This window comes from Poecilia reticulata, chromosome 4, assembly GCF_904066995.2.
Source record: "Poecilia reticulata chromosome 4, P_reticulata-male-v2, whole genome shotgun sequence".
NCBI lineage: Eukaryota > Metazoa > Chordata > Actinopteri > Cyprinodontiformes > Poeciliidae > Poecilia > Poecilia reticulata.
This window is the reverse complement of record NC_088833.1, coordinates 13,020,182-13,034,208: the sequence shown is the minus strand read 5'-3', so window position 1 is coordinate 13,034,208 and position 14,027 is coordinate 13,020,182. Positions and strand designations below refer to the sequence as shown.

The following is a 14,027-nucleotide window of genomic DNA, read 5'->3' as shown; positions in this document are numbered from 1 at the left end:
CATGCACTGAATAAAATAAGTCGACATTTGCATAAAACAAACCTAAGACTATGGTGGCATCAATATATCTTCTTGGCAACTCAGCCAATGCCTCAGTCTGACTTTGTTGACATGGGCAGGGCTAATGTGTTAGGTGGGCGCTTTGGGCATGTAAAGTTTGAAAAAGAAAATTTCACGGTCTCCTTCACTACTTTTTCTTCAAGGTTATTCAACACCTCTTGACAGGAGAAACAAAAATGTCAGAGGAATGACAAAGCTGCTATTCCTGTATCTGGACTCAAATGCCTGTAAGAGATGTCCACAGTGAGGTGACAAAGCATGACAGAGATTGCTATAAAAAAACAACTATTGAGACACGTTTGCTATACGCAAGGAAAATGCTCACAATAATCACAACATGAATGATTTACCAATTTAGTTAATTTAACTGTTTTTTCATATTCCAAATACTAAAGAATTTTTGTTGCTAAAATTTTAAAGTATAATTTTCACTGGAGATGGTCTGAATTAATAATTTTTAATTAATAATTTTTCTTGGTAAGCTGTCTGCCTCTAAAACATGAAGACTGTTGGTCAGATTAGCAGAAATTACAATGCTGACAATTTACTCACATTGTTTGTATTTTATGTGATGAAACTGTTATCACATAAAGTACATAAAAAGTTTTACTGTTGCCAGTTTTATTCTCTGGCAACAGTGTTTTATAGTCAGCTTGTCTTTTTGATCTTTTCAGGTTCTTAAATGGAGCTGCTCATACACAAAATTTACTTGTAGTAATATTTGCTTTATTTCCAGGCAGCATGCTGCTTCAAACCAAACAAACTCAGAGTAAATATGGAAGGACAGAAAAGGCCAAGGTGAGAGTATTTGCAGATGTTGTAGGTTTAATTATTTTTTGTTGCCAATCTCAGTTTGCTGCCATCTTACATTTGCCTACATAAGCTGTACGACTGTCGCTTTGTTAAAAATGGAGAGATAGAAAGCCGAGGGAGGCCTGAAGTAGCAGCAGTGCAGTCACACAGATTTATTACTTGTGCAGTCACCCAGGGTATTTCACAGCTGTGTTTACCTTGGACCCTGCCGTGAGTATTAGGTGGCAGGGACAAGGTCTGTATGTGTGATAACCCATTCACAAATATGCTGCCTCTGTGTGCTCACTCCCCCTATCTGACATGTTAATACTTCTTTTAAGACTGTTAACAAATCCGTGCCAGAATTTTCTTTCAGATCATACTTCACTGATCTGAAGTCAAAACTATTTTTAAAAGTAGCTGTAATTCCTACATAGCTTCCCTGTCAGAACCTTGCATCAAAAATTTGATCCACTGCCTACTGTGATTTTCCCTGAATGGAAAGATGGACAAGATAAGAGTTCCCACACTCCTGAAGTTATAGTACGAAGAAACTTTGCCCTCTTTATTTTGCCCTCTTTATTTTGCCACTTATTTGGAAACAAGTGGCAATCATAATGTATATTAGGCTAAAATAATGTTGGCTTGAGGCCTTAGGCTGGCTTAATAATTAGAAAACGAAACATTACACAGCTTTATTTTTTAAAATCTAATTAGCTATTCTTGATAAAAAGCGAGTAACAGAAGATTGTCTCTTCACACATCCTGACCTGGAAGTCGCTTAATGCAACCACAATCAGTCACTGTCAAATGCCACATAGGTAGCATTCATCAATGTTGTCACAGGGTCTGCTGAAAAATGTACTCCAAAAGCTCTTCCTATCCATTTAGTTCTTCTCCGTCTACTTCCTGATTCATTTGTCTATTTGTTCATTTGGTTTTGCGGCCCTTTCTTTGTTGAACAACAAGATACAAAATTTATTTTACAGCATTTTGATGCTGACCTACTTTCCTTATGCTATGGAACAAACCGGTACTCATTAGTTGACTACTTAAAAACAAACAAGAAAAGGTCACTGTCTCACTTAATAAAAGCCACACCATTATGATTCAGTTTGACACTCAAGATAATCTGTAGCGTAAGCCAATCGAATGAAACAGGACACATTTGATGATGAATGTAAAGAGAAGGCTGGTGAATAAGAAATGATCAATTTACACATTTTGTTTCTTACATATCAAATCTCTTGGAATATCATAACGTTATGAAATTATCAATCAGATCCCATCGCAGGCCAACATTAAATATAGAATGAGCCTTAATATACACCCAGTGACAGACTGAGTGACACAAAATGTACACAGTGAAACCTGCTTGATAAATTTGGGATTTGACTCAATTCTGCTGTGTAAAACATGTTCATCTGGTTCAGCTCTGGAGGCACTGGGTGCCTCAAGGCCAGGATGGGGTGGGACGAGCAGACATATGTGGCGGGATGTTGCTCATTACATTACGGTTCACATGTCTCATTCACGCGTGGCTGCTTGTTAACTATGTAACTTATGTGTCAGTTCACATGCTAAGCACTGAGAGCAAATATGGATCCACTCTTACATCCTAATGAGGTCATGTCAGATGAAAGCTGCTGCTGATGAAAAATAAAAGTGGTCACGGTGAATGTAATTTGTTAACCACACTTGTTCATCTGAACGTCTCCGTGAAGAACATGCAAGCATGTCATGGTGGAGTTGTCGGATGTGGATGGTGATTGTTTACAGGGTTCATATCTAATAATGTGTCAGGAATTTGATTCAGACTGATGCAATGCTCTCTACATTAAGTCATTCGGCAGTAGGGAACAGTGCTTCATGCGTTTCCCCAGTAGGCCATGGGTGAAATTGGCATGCATGCATTCTCCCATATGGGATCCCCTCAAACAGAAACACATACACTGTAACTTGGGTGTTCTGGCACTCAAATGCAAACATCCAAATAGAGCTGCTGCCAATCAGATGGGAGGTGATGCATTGTTGTCATGCTGCATTTGTTTCTTATAATGTCTTCCAGCAGCATATAAATTATTTGTACAATTTGTTTGGCCCAGATTTTTTAAAATAAACATACTTACCTACGCAGAGTGCTCGAGTGAGGTACTAAATGAACTGGAAAAAAGAAACATCCAATGACATTATTGAAAACTTATAAAAAATAAATGTAATGGGTAAACTAATAGCAATAAAGTTTATTATATATATATATATATATATATATATATAAATTCCCTTCTCACCCTCCGCGGGTGGTCTGTTTCATCCTCTGAGCTCGGGTCCTCTACCAGAGGCCTGGGAGCTTGAGGGTTCTGCGCAGTATCTTGGCTGTGCCTAGAACTGCACATTTCTGGACTGAGATGTCTGATGTTGTTTCTGGGATCTGTTTGAGCCACTGCTCCAGTTTGGGGGTGACTGCCCCGAGGGCCCCGATGACTACAGGCACCACTGTGGTCTTCACCTTCCAGGTCTTTTCCAGTTCCTCCCTGAGGCCCTGGTACTTCTCCAATTTCTCATGCTCCTTTTTCCTGATGTTGTAGTCACTTGGTATTGCTACATCCACCACAACGGCTTTCCTCTGTTCTTTATCCACCACCATATATATATATATATATATATATATATATATATATATATATATATATATAAAACAATGCTGCTTCTTTCTAAAATGGAAGACTTTGAATGCAAGACACTTGCACTAAGCCTACAAAACTAATCGAGGGCACCCATATCTGCACCAACAGACAAAAACACAAGCAAATTAAATCCTGTCCATATTTCAGTGTCATGCAGTGTAAATATTATACCTAAATGTTGTGTGCTTTTCCAACATGTTATTTGTTGTTTTTATTGATGCTTCTAATCTCTCTATTTTTTGCCTCTTTCTTCTGCCTGGCCTGGAGAGACATGACTCAACAAAGGACAAATTAATGTACAATTATTGCTCCTCACCATCAAATACATACAACCTCAGGCATTTATACGTGCATCATCTCTACCCATCTATCATCCCAAAGAAAACTCCCCATCAGCATCATGCTCTCCGGATCAAATCAAAAACAGCAAAAGCAGGTCGGCACTCCAGCGGCCTGTCAGCTCAGCTCAAGTCTTTATCTTTCTCTTGCGTCTCTTCACATTGAAGACAAATGGAAGAGGGCCCTGCCCCTGGCATTGGGAAGAAGGAAATGTCCATTCTAATATCCTGTCTCAAGTACACACTCTCTCCATCAGAATCACGTCTATCAGTCCATCTTGCTGGATGTGGTGCATGTGCGTGTGGAGAGGTGGGCACAGTGCTATCTGATGTTCTCCTCCTTCGGCTCTTTTTACGTTTTGTGGCAAGGACATTCAGCAATTACTTAGGAGACACACATTCTATGGTACTGATCTACAAAGATTCCAAGTAAGGAGTGCTAAATTTTGTAAGCAGAAAAAAACCCCCCAAAAAAACATGTATGTGCATTTATGTGGCCAGATCGCACGCAATCTATGTAGATTGCGAGTACATTTGATTGGAGGTGCAAAAGTCCTGCAGAACGCTGTCTTTTGATGAAAATTTTCCGTCTCAATTTTTTTATCTCAGCAACTTCTTAAAGTTGCGGAAGCTTGGCTGGAAACTGCAACTCCAAGGACGAGCTTTGCGGAAATTGGCAGAACTTTGTGAGAAGAAGAGTTTAGGCACCCCTGAATGGCTGCCAAAACATGAAAATATGGGAGTGCTTCTGCAAGACAACACACACAAAGCTAACAAATAAAACTATAAAGCTTTTAAAACAGAACTTAAGGCCTCTAGTGATCTAAAAGGGAATTTTGTTCAGACTCTATAACTTTGACAACTCTGACTCTAAGTTTATATCAGATGTTTTTGGCCATCTAAAGGTTTTTGCGCACTGCCTGAATTTTAAACCAATATTTGCTTTAGCTGGAGCAAAAAAGAAAAAAAAAAAAAGTCCTGCTGTTGGCATACAGTTATAACCGCTAAAGCAAAACTGACTCACTCAGAGGGGCCTGTAGGAAAACACAACTCCTCCCATTTGTAGAGCCATTTTTACCAAAACCCAAACAAAATATGCACAGGCTGCACTTCATTATATTTTAACATCATTCACTTAAACAGAGAAGTATTTTATTTCAAGCACTGCTGCTCATCCCTCTTGGGAATATAATTAGCTATTAATTTAAAGATGCCCAGCTGTGCACTACTTGGAAGACAAGAAGGCGTGTTAGAAGAGGAATTCCAGAAACAAAGCTTAGGAAGTATGGACAGGAAGTGTAGGGAAAAGAAAGACATTTGCCAGCACCTCATTTACGGTACTTCTCTACTTTGTCCTGCATGACCTTCTCCCAAAGTACAGCCTCTGAGGTTGTGTTGAGTGTAAAAATACTTGCTGCTAAAATCCACACTTTGCTGAATTATTTTGACAGGCTGTTTTATTTATTTGCTGTTCTTCTCACACTTCCACTTTTACTTCACCCTTCATTGCCTTCTGTACAGACAGTGCCAGATCTGTGCCCAAAGGTGTGTACCAGCCACCTAGGATGTTTACCCTTTTACACTTTGTGATTTGTAGCTCCCATCATGCAAAAAGTAAGCTTCAGGGAGCTTAAAGTTTTTTCTCTGGGATGTTTTGTTTCACAGAGATTTTAGCAAAGGGCAGAGGCTGTTTAAGTGGAAAGCACTATTGAAAATGTATTTCCAATGACACTTAACATTTTTCTTTTTAATCATGCATTCTTGTGACAGCTTCATAATAAAAATATTATTTTCAGTGACAAAACTGTTATGAACTCTTTAATTTAGCTATTGTTTCCATTAACTGTTAATAGTTAGATGTAAGTTTCCTCTCAATAGAGGGAATCCCTAACTCAGTGATTCTGTGTTTAGTTTTGGGAAGAGTTTGGGAAGAGCAGAGCTATTTTTGTAAAAGAAAAAAAAACATTCTATGGTCTTTGTTTTCCTTTCCTACAGAAATTACTCTTGGCTCAAGGCTCATGTGTTCAGCTGGGCTCCTTGCACAAAAAAACCTTGACAAAGCTATTGCTGCTTTCTCTGATAAACTTTGTTCTTTTTAATTACATGGTAAGTACTTGTCTGATATGCTGACGTCATTAACTTTGTGTCAATCTCTATCTCTAAATTTATGTTATATGCACAGTGCTTCTGTGCTTAGCTTTGTTTTTTATGAATAAAGTAACTGATGGAGTTACTGATGCCATTGAATTCCTTTGTTTATATTTTCAATAAATTGTAGCTTAGTTATGCAATAACTAGTTGTGTCTCATGAAAAAGTTATTAAAACAGCTACTGCTTCAATTAACTATTTATAGTCTCTGTATTTCTTTTAAACAAAGTACTCCAAGTTCAGTGCTTCTGTATCCAGGTTTATTTATCGAATGAAATGACTGATGACACTATTGCTGCCACTACCTATGTGTTAAAACTCAACAAGGATTATTTCCCCATAAAGCACATATGCTTCTTTTGTCAGCAATTTTTTCTTTCTTAGACTTAGTTTTGTGCTATTCCAGCAATTAAGTACTCTTTATTTCTGATTACCGTAGAAAATTTCTACTTCTTATCTGTTTAAATCTTCAACTTCAGCTTCAGATCTTTTAAATTCCATGGGACTTTCCTGGCCCTTAGTAGAGCTTTGCTTCTAATTACATCATATTTATTTTGTTTTTGTTTGCCACACAATCTACTGAAGTAGCTCTTCTATGCTTTTCCTCTTTCATTTCTATCTCATCAATCCCCAAATGGCCGACTGAACTGATCCTTCTTGTCCTGGAGATTTCTTCTTTTTAAAGTTGAGGTGTTAGTCTCCAATTTCACCTCATGCTTGCTCAAGAGATGAATTCCTGCAAAGTCAACAACTTGATGTGATCAGCTCAGTTTTATTTGAAATACAGATTTTTATCATTTGGCATTAAAAGCATAAACTTTATTTTTCTGTATTGTATTTTGATTGAACTGGTTTGATATAATTGCAGTTACACCTAATTATATCTTTATATCTCATTGGAATGAATTAGACCGATTAAAACTGATTATAGAATGGCCTGGATATGAACTGTGTGGTTGTCTTTGACCTGTGATCTGGTGACAAATAAATCAGCTGTTTTCTATTAAATTAGTTGTGTAAACATAATTATATGTGTTTTGACTGTAATTGGTCTGTCTTTACTGTAAGTGTATTATATCTTACAGTACAGTGCGAGACGATCCGTCTATGCGCTCAGTAAAGTAAATGTGCAGTATCCGACCTTCTGAACCTCCCGATGTTCGCCTCTGAGGGTGCCATTATTTCTTTTAGAGGCCTGAGAATTGGGAAGGTGGCGGGTGTGCAACGGTTCTGCATGGGACCCAAGTACAATAAAAACAAAACAAAAAGAGAGCCCCAATCACCAGCATGGGGTGCAAAGTGCAGCTGCCCTGCTAATGAGATTTTAAAATGGGCCTTGATGCCCCCTTAAATGGCCCCTACATGGAGAATTATATGCTCCATGTGTCAATTTATGCAAAGGGGGAGCGGCATACTGCACATGTATGCATGCATCTGTGCGTTTGTGTGCATCTGTGTTTTTACACAATAGCCTGAAGTGAGGACAACTTTCAGAACATTGCGTTCCCCTCAGACGGCAGCTTTGGATCGCCATAATAAACAGAAAAACATGGAAAACCTAACAAAAAAATTGAAGACAGAAGAATTGTGAAATGACTTAACACAATGCTGCATAAAGTCTTTAGAAAAATATTTCATAATGGGACTCAGAATCATTCATAAAGTACAATAAGTGCCACTTCAGGATAATAAAGATGATTGATTGATGTATCATATATTTAGACTACAGTGCATTTTTTTCTTAAATATCCAGGTTATATATATTTAAATATATATACCATTTTATTCTGCTAATAATAGCCTACTAAAGAAAATCTGTTTGGACAAAAAAAAAGAACAAAAGAGAAATGTGAGCACAGTGCTATTATGTATCTATACAGTTTTAGTGCAGAAAAAACAAAACGTTATTGAAATTAGTAAATAACTAAAGCTTTTTATGGGATAGACATGGAGGACACAAATTAGGATGCAAATTCTTAACAGAGTGAATTTGCAAATGAAGAGAAAGAAAGAAATTTAAAAAAGATCAATTTGCTCTCATCCTGAGGCCCTATGAATGAGCACAATCATTTTTTTATTTGGACACCAGAATGTTTTCCTTTTTTTTTAGTTCAGTTGGATAAATGATTGTGCTTGTTTACACATGTTTGTCCCTAAAGTTAGTGTATGAACCTCCTTGTATCAGTGAGTGAATCAGACAAGAAATCACTGTCACTGGCCTCTGAAATGGGACTCTGTCAAATGTGTGTGTGTGTGTGTGTGTGTGTGTGTGTGTGTGTGTGTGTGTGTGTGTGTGTGTGCGTGTGTGTGCAAGTCCGTATGTGTGTGTGTCTTTAACAAGTCTGTGAGAAGCCATCTTTTGTATGAGCAATGTACGCTCTTTGTGGAGGAATATTGAAAAACATTAGCATGATAAAGAATGCATCGCGCTGTCTTGGTGATCATGTGACACGTTACTGAAAAAGCGCATAGATAGAAAATGACAGCAAGCTCATTCACGCAACACAGAAACCAATGGGTGTGCCAGCGAGGTTTTTGGGAAGGAACCATTCATGGCATTTTAGTGCACAGGCAGCTTCAGTTCACAGCAAAAGAAAAAAAAAAAACAACACTTGTCATCTGTCGGAAAAAGGTGTTATAAATACACAATCTATTGTGTTGTGCTCTTCTGTTTGGTCCCTTCTGTTTTTATAATATTTTAAATGTTTTGAAGTGCAATTTCAATGTGTACAGTGTGTACTCGTCCGTATATGTGTGTCTGTGTGTGTGTAAAAAGGACGAGAACACAGGCATCTGTGGGCCTCCCTAATTAAAGAGTGTGGCTGAGCCAAGCTCTTGTTTTTAAGATCCCATTTCAAAGCTGGAGTCATAGAGGGCTTATTTTTGGGCTGGGGACGTGTTGGTTTATATCCGCAAACCTTACTTACCAGATGAGTGACAAAACCAAAGCCTTCGAAGACTCAAGGAGAGTGAAACATAAGCAGGAGCACTGTTGTTAAAAGGTGGGACATAGACAAAGGACATAACTGTGTCTGCTGCAGACTGACTTATTAGCACTCGTGTACTTAAATAATTAAATGCTGAAAAAAAGGAAACAAATCAAAACACTTCACAGTTTGTCTAGCAGAAAAATATTACATCTCCTTATTGTCTGCACGGATTTCGACATGAGGTATACTTCAGAATCAGGTCAACTCGGATGCAATTTAAAATGATTTAATGTGGCCTTGTAGGTTGCTGTTTTAGTAATGCACATTTTATTATGTCGATCCCTCTGCCATTCTGCAATCATCAGACTAGTGTGTGTGTCAATTTAAATTGTTTACCTTTTCTAAAGAACATGATCAATTCTCCCATGTCTGTTTTGGTGTCTTTAGCAGCACAAATGGTTGACAGCATCAACTCTATGTCTGCAATAGTTCCATCTCACTTTTTATTCTGACACATCTTTTGATAAAATAATTAATACTTTTTTACGATGACACAGCTAAATTATCACAATTACAGAAAGCATGCTGATTATTGTCAGTTTTTCACAGAATACCCAAATCCCATTTCTAACATAACCAACAGGGTACAAAGAGTAGATATGTTGCACATTGGAAGCAAGCTGACTGTAAAATTAATGTTTCAATTTTGAGGGGGACATTTTTTTTTTTACAAATTTTGAATTTAACAAAGAAAAGAAAGATTTAAATTGAATGATTAATTGCATTTTCAGGAGCAGAAACCCTTCAGAGAAGAGGTTAAGCAAAAGAACGAAACATGTGGCTTAAGCCCATGCTGTTTGGCTGTTTTCTTTCTCCTGCTGAATGTCAATAAAAAGTAAGATGCCGCCCTCTAGTGACAAGTAAAGCCATAGCAGTCCAATAAGAAATGATTCCAGTATTTGGACACAATCAATCCCATCTTAAAACACTATATTATAATAACATTTGACAGTAACATCAAGGCATACTGGAAATAAAGAAAAATCATACATTTAGGTTTTGTTGCAACTAAGTTTCATCAAATGAACATATAGACCAAGCCCTTTGGAGGCAATAAAATGTACAGGATGGACACAAAGTTATGATGCGAGACCCTGTAGTGGACCGTTTTACAGTCAGGTGTCACTATGGAAATGCTGATTTGTTAAATATGAAGTGTTATATGCAAGTCTGTGTTGCAACCCTGGATGCGTTAGTTCTACTTAAAAAAAAAAATACAATCAACAGACATCAAGAAAGTGTTCTCCTTTAATCACAGGGGGCAATGTCATGACCGCTGAGGATATTCATGCACCATGGTACAGATCAGCAGGCTACTTGGGGTTTAGTACATTACCTAGGGTTACTTGAAGATGAGTCCAGGGAGAAAGTTGGACTTTTCCAAGAAAACTGCTCATGTTGAGCCTCAGGTGTCCCAGTAGTTGATGGACACCCCAGAAATTAGTACTGTTCAATATGAGCTTTTTAATTTCACCCAGACAAACTTGTTAGAGTTACATTAACTAAATGCTGCTGCTTCTGCTAGATCGGAGAGGGGTCTTTTTACTGTCCTTTTTTCTACTATAACCTAGAGATCATACATCAAAGTGTCATTATACTGTACCCAAAATGTCCCCATCACACCATCAGTCCTACTCAATACTTTGTCAAAGGTATTGGGTCAGCCCTCCAAATTATTCAACTTAGGCATTCCAAAACCTTGCACGTGTCTTGAAGTTCTTGTAACCTTCAGATTAGCTCAAGGACAGTACAGAACTTCATGGAACAGAATTCTAACATCTGGAGAAACAACTGTGGAGTGGAAAGCAAAATGCAGCGATGTAAAGCATGCTGGATCTGGACTCTAGAGCAGCGACAAATCTAAAAACAAATCTAGGAAGCAAATCATGCTACCTTATCTGGACATGTCTTTGGCAATTATAAGGAGAACAACGCCAGACTGATTCCATTGTGCTGAGGGTAGAGCTTGGTATCTAGGGGATTATGGATGCTGGGCAATATTTTTGTTTTTCAGGTATTAAATTCAGCCCATACTTTGATTTAATTGCTCTTTTTTTTTTAAATGGAACATTACATATTAATTGCAAATGACCATAACTGATCATCAGTTGTAGATACTTCACAAAAAATCTAATTACTAATTTACTTTGAACAAAAAGCTGAAGAAAAGCAACTTTCAATGTATTGAGCCTTTATTTGGTTTGCGCTGTGCATCAAATGTGAAATGTTGCACAGCTACATTCTTTGAATAACTCCAACCAGATAGGCCTCACAGTAGCTGTTATATCATCTCCCGTACCTAACCTCCCATACAACAGCTACTGTCAGCCTGCTATTGTCTTTGATAGGTGGGGTGCGGGAGAGATTGATGAGAGCCAGGATGCTCCACACCACACCACTTCACCTTCCCTCTCCTTCAGCCTGACACAATCTGAATTACAGTAAATGATAGTCCTGCTTGGCCACAAAGTGATTTGACCCGCCTCCGACTCTTCTCTTTCACCCCACTCTACCACTCTGTCACCCCCGCCCTCCATCTCCGTTAATAGGTCCCCGTTGGGTGACCATGCTCCCGTGGGACCCTCTGGGACAGACTATTTGGAGAAAAGAGGGATGGTGGAGAGGGGACTCAGACGGAGACCAGTAAGAGGGGATGAGTTATCAGCCCTGACACCATTTTCAGCAAACATACGGCTGCTGGCCACTCTGTGGAACCACACATTTTATGGTCAATAGGCAATGATTCAGCATGTACAGTATCAGTCCTACTTTGTACATTTCAGAGAAAAAAAAATCTTAAATATTCGGCGTGACATAGCTGTACATGACAAAAAAAATAGGTTTTATTCAAGAAGGTTGCATTTTGAACTTTACAATTACACAAAATAGGTAAAAATGCAATAGCACAACCAAACACTTGACCATAATAAAGAAAAAAAATGAATATATGTTTCTCATATTCCGAAACTTACCCTTTAACATTTTTTTAGTGCAGCAATAATGCATTTAATCATGCTGCAGATACATGTTTTAGGATTTGATTAAAGGGCTGAGGACATGAATGTGAAGTGGACGACACGCCAGTGAGTGGATGACCTCCCAGTGACCTGCAGCTCTGGGTTAGCTGCCTGTGTTGTGCGCTTCCTTGATTGAATAACACATTTTATAACAGCTCAAGGTTCATTGTGCCCCAGGGTGATGCAGAACTATATTTCTCTGTTTCTTTGCCTGTGTATGCAGCTGTGTTCTCCGAATGTGCTCAAGTGGCCAAAAAAAATAAATAAATACATGTAGCGTTTTATTTAAATTAAGTTTAATTGGCATTTATTTCAGTGTATATATATATTTTCCTTTTTACTATTCCTCACTATATACCATGACTCAGGAAATTTGTTTTCTGCAAACCATATTTGGGTAACATTGGCACCGAACAACACAAAATACGTAAATTACAGGTCCTCACTTTTTACAAAAAAGCTGAATTTAACACTTTCAAACCTAAAGTGTTCATTCAGGTACTGATATTCTTTTCCTGCTTAATTTTGCAAGTAAATTAATTTTACCACTGTTTTTGTGATTCCCATTTCAAGTATAGAAGCTTAGGATCTAATCTTGGTTTTGTAAGGGAATTTTCTCAGAAAGATATAAGTTGATCAGAATTTCGATTTAAACAGAAATTAAACATGCTAATCGAGGGATCTGCAACCTTTACAATCCCAAGTCATTTTTATCCTCTGTCCAGCTTGATAAAGCTTATTTAGAGCTGGAAATGTATTAAATATGTCTCGAATATATCTTGAAAAAAAGTAAATGTTGATAAATATCTACTAAAGGAAATTTGTTGAAATTATTAAAAAAAAATATATATATATATATATATATAAAATATGTGGAAAAAAACCCATTGTGGCTTCCAACCAACTGACAAGAAAAGTGGACCTAAAATAATATTACTGGTGCTCTTGGTATTATTCTGTGGTACAGGTTCAATTTAATTTTTCTGCTAAAACCTGTTCACCTGCCATAATCCAAATAGAAAGAAAGAGAAATACACTCTCTCAATCCTTAGCTAAATAACTCGTGTTTATCCATCATATTATATGAACTCAGCCTGTTTGGTGTTTTAATTTTTACAAAAGATGGACCCAAACTGGGGTGAAATGCACATAAAGAGAGAAATAATCCTTGAGAGTGAGTGTTTTTCTGGATTTAGTCATTTAGGAAACAACACATGTAAAATAACAGCTTTAACTGCAGTCTGAAATTTGCCTTCATAGATGTAGAAAGACTCAGCTATCTGTACAAAAGAGGATATCTGAGATGGAATCTCTTTTGATGGCTGTGGGATTTGGGGAAATGTGAATGCTTTGAAATGTGAAGCAGAAATACGTTCATTCCAGAAAAGGTCATCCAGCATGAGGAGGAACATTTCCCTACTCTGTTTTTTTTTGTGGTGTTGTTTCATTTTTTTTCTTCCTTTTTTGCAGAGGATTAATTTCACATGAAATGTCAACCTTTCTTTTCAGTCTGCTGATATAAACCCATGTAAATTCTCAAAGGTTGCTACAGTTTAATCTAGATGAAATAGTTTCTTTACTTTTATATTCTTCAATCCTTTTATAATTTAGTCTTCTAAAATACATTTAGTGGAAATCCTTTAGATAGTCTGTATAATTTTTTAGGTATCTTGTAATATTTTAAAGTATTATTAAAACAGGGAAAAAAAACATAAAATATTTTTGCAATAACATTTAAACATTTTTCCGTCTAAACCTTGAGGATGGAGTGTAAGAGACTGGAGTATATCCTAAACAGACCCTCAGTCCGTCATGGAGGCCTCAAATGAACATATTTCCATTCTTTTCCCAAGTTTTGGTCACCTTGTTCACCTTAAATTAAAAGTGTACAGGCGAAGAAGAAAAAACTACATTCACAAACAGGATATGGCCCTGTGTAGTCAGACTGTCATTAGATGGCAGTATTGTTTTAGTAAAGACCACACAGGTTTGGT

The 14,027-nt window shown here is 37.4% G+C and overlaps 1 long non-coding RNA gene across 3 annotated transcripts in view; it reads left to right on the top strand.

Annotated features, from left to right (window-relative positions):
- LOC103463450 (uncharacterized) overlaps positions 1–10,236 on the top strand; it is a 45,775-nt gene extending 35,539 nt beyond the window's left edge. For all 3 annotated transcript variants that reach the window (XR_014087264.1, XR_014087263.1, XR_014087262.1), the window contains one exon: positions 797–10,236. This is a non-coding gene — a long non-coding RNA (uncharacterized LOC103463450). The remainder of the gene's footprint in view (positions 1–796) is intronic.
- Positions 10,237–14,027: the final 3,791 nt, after the last annotated feature.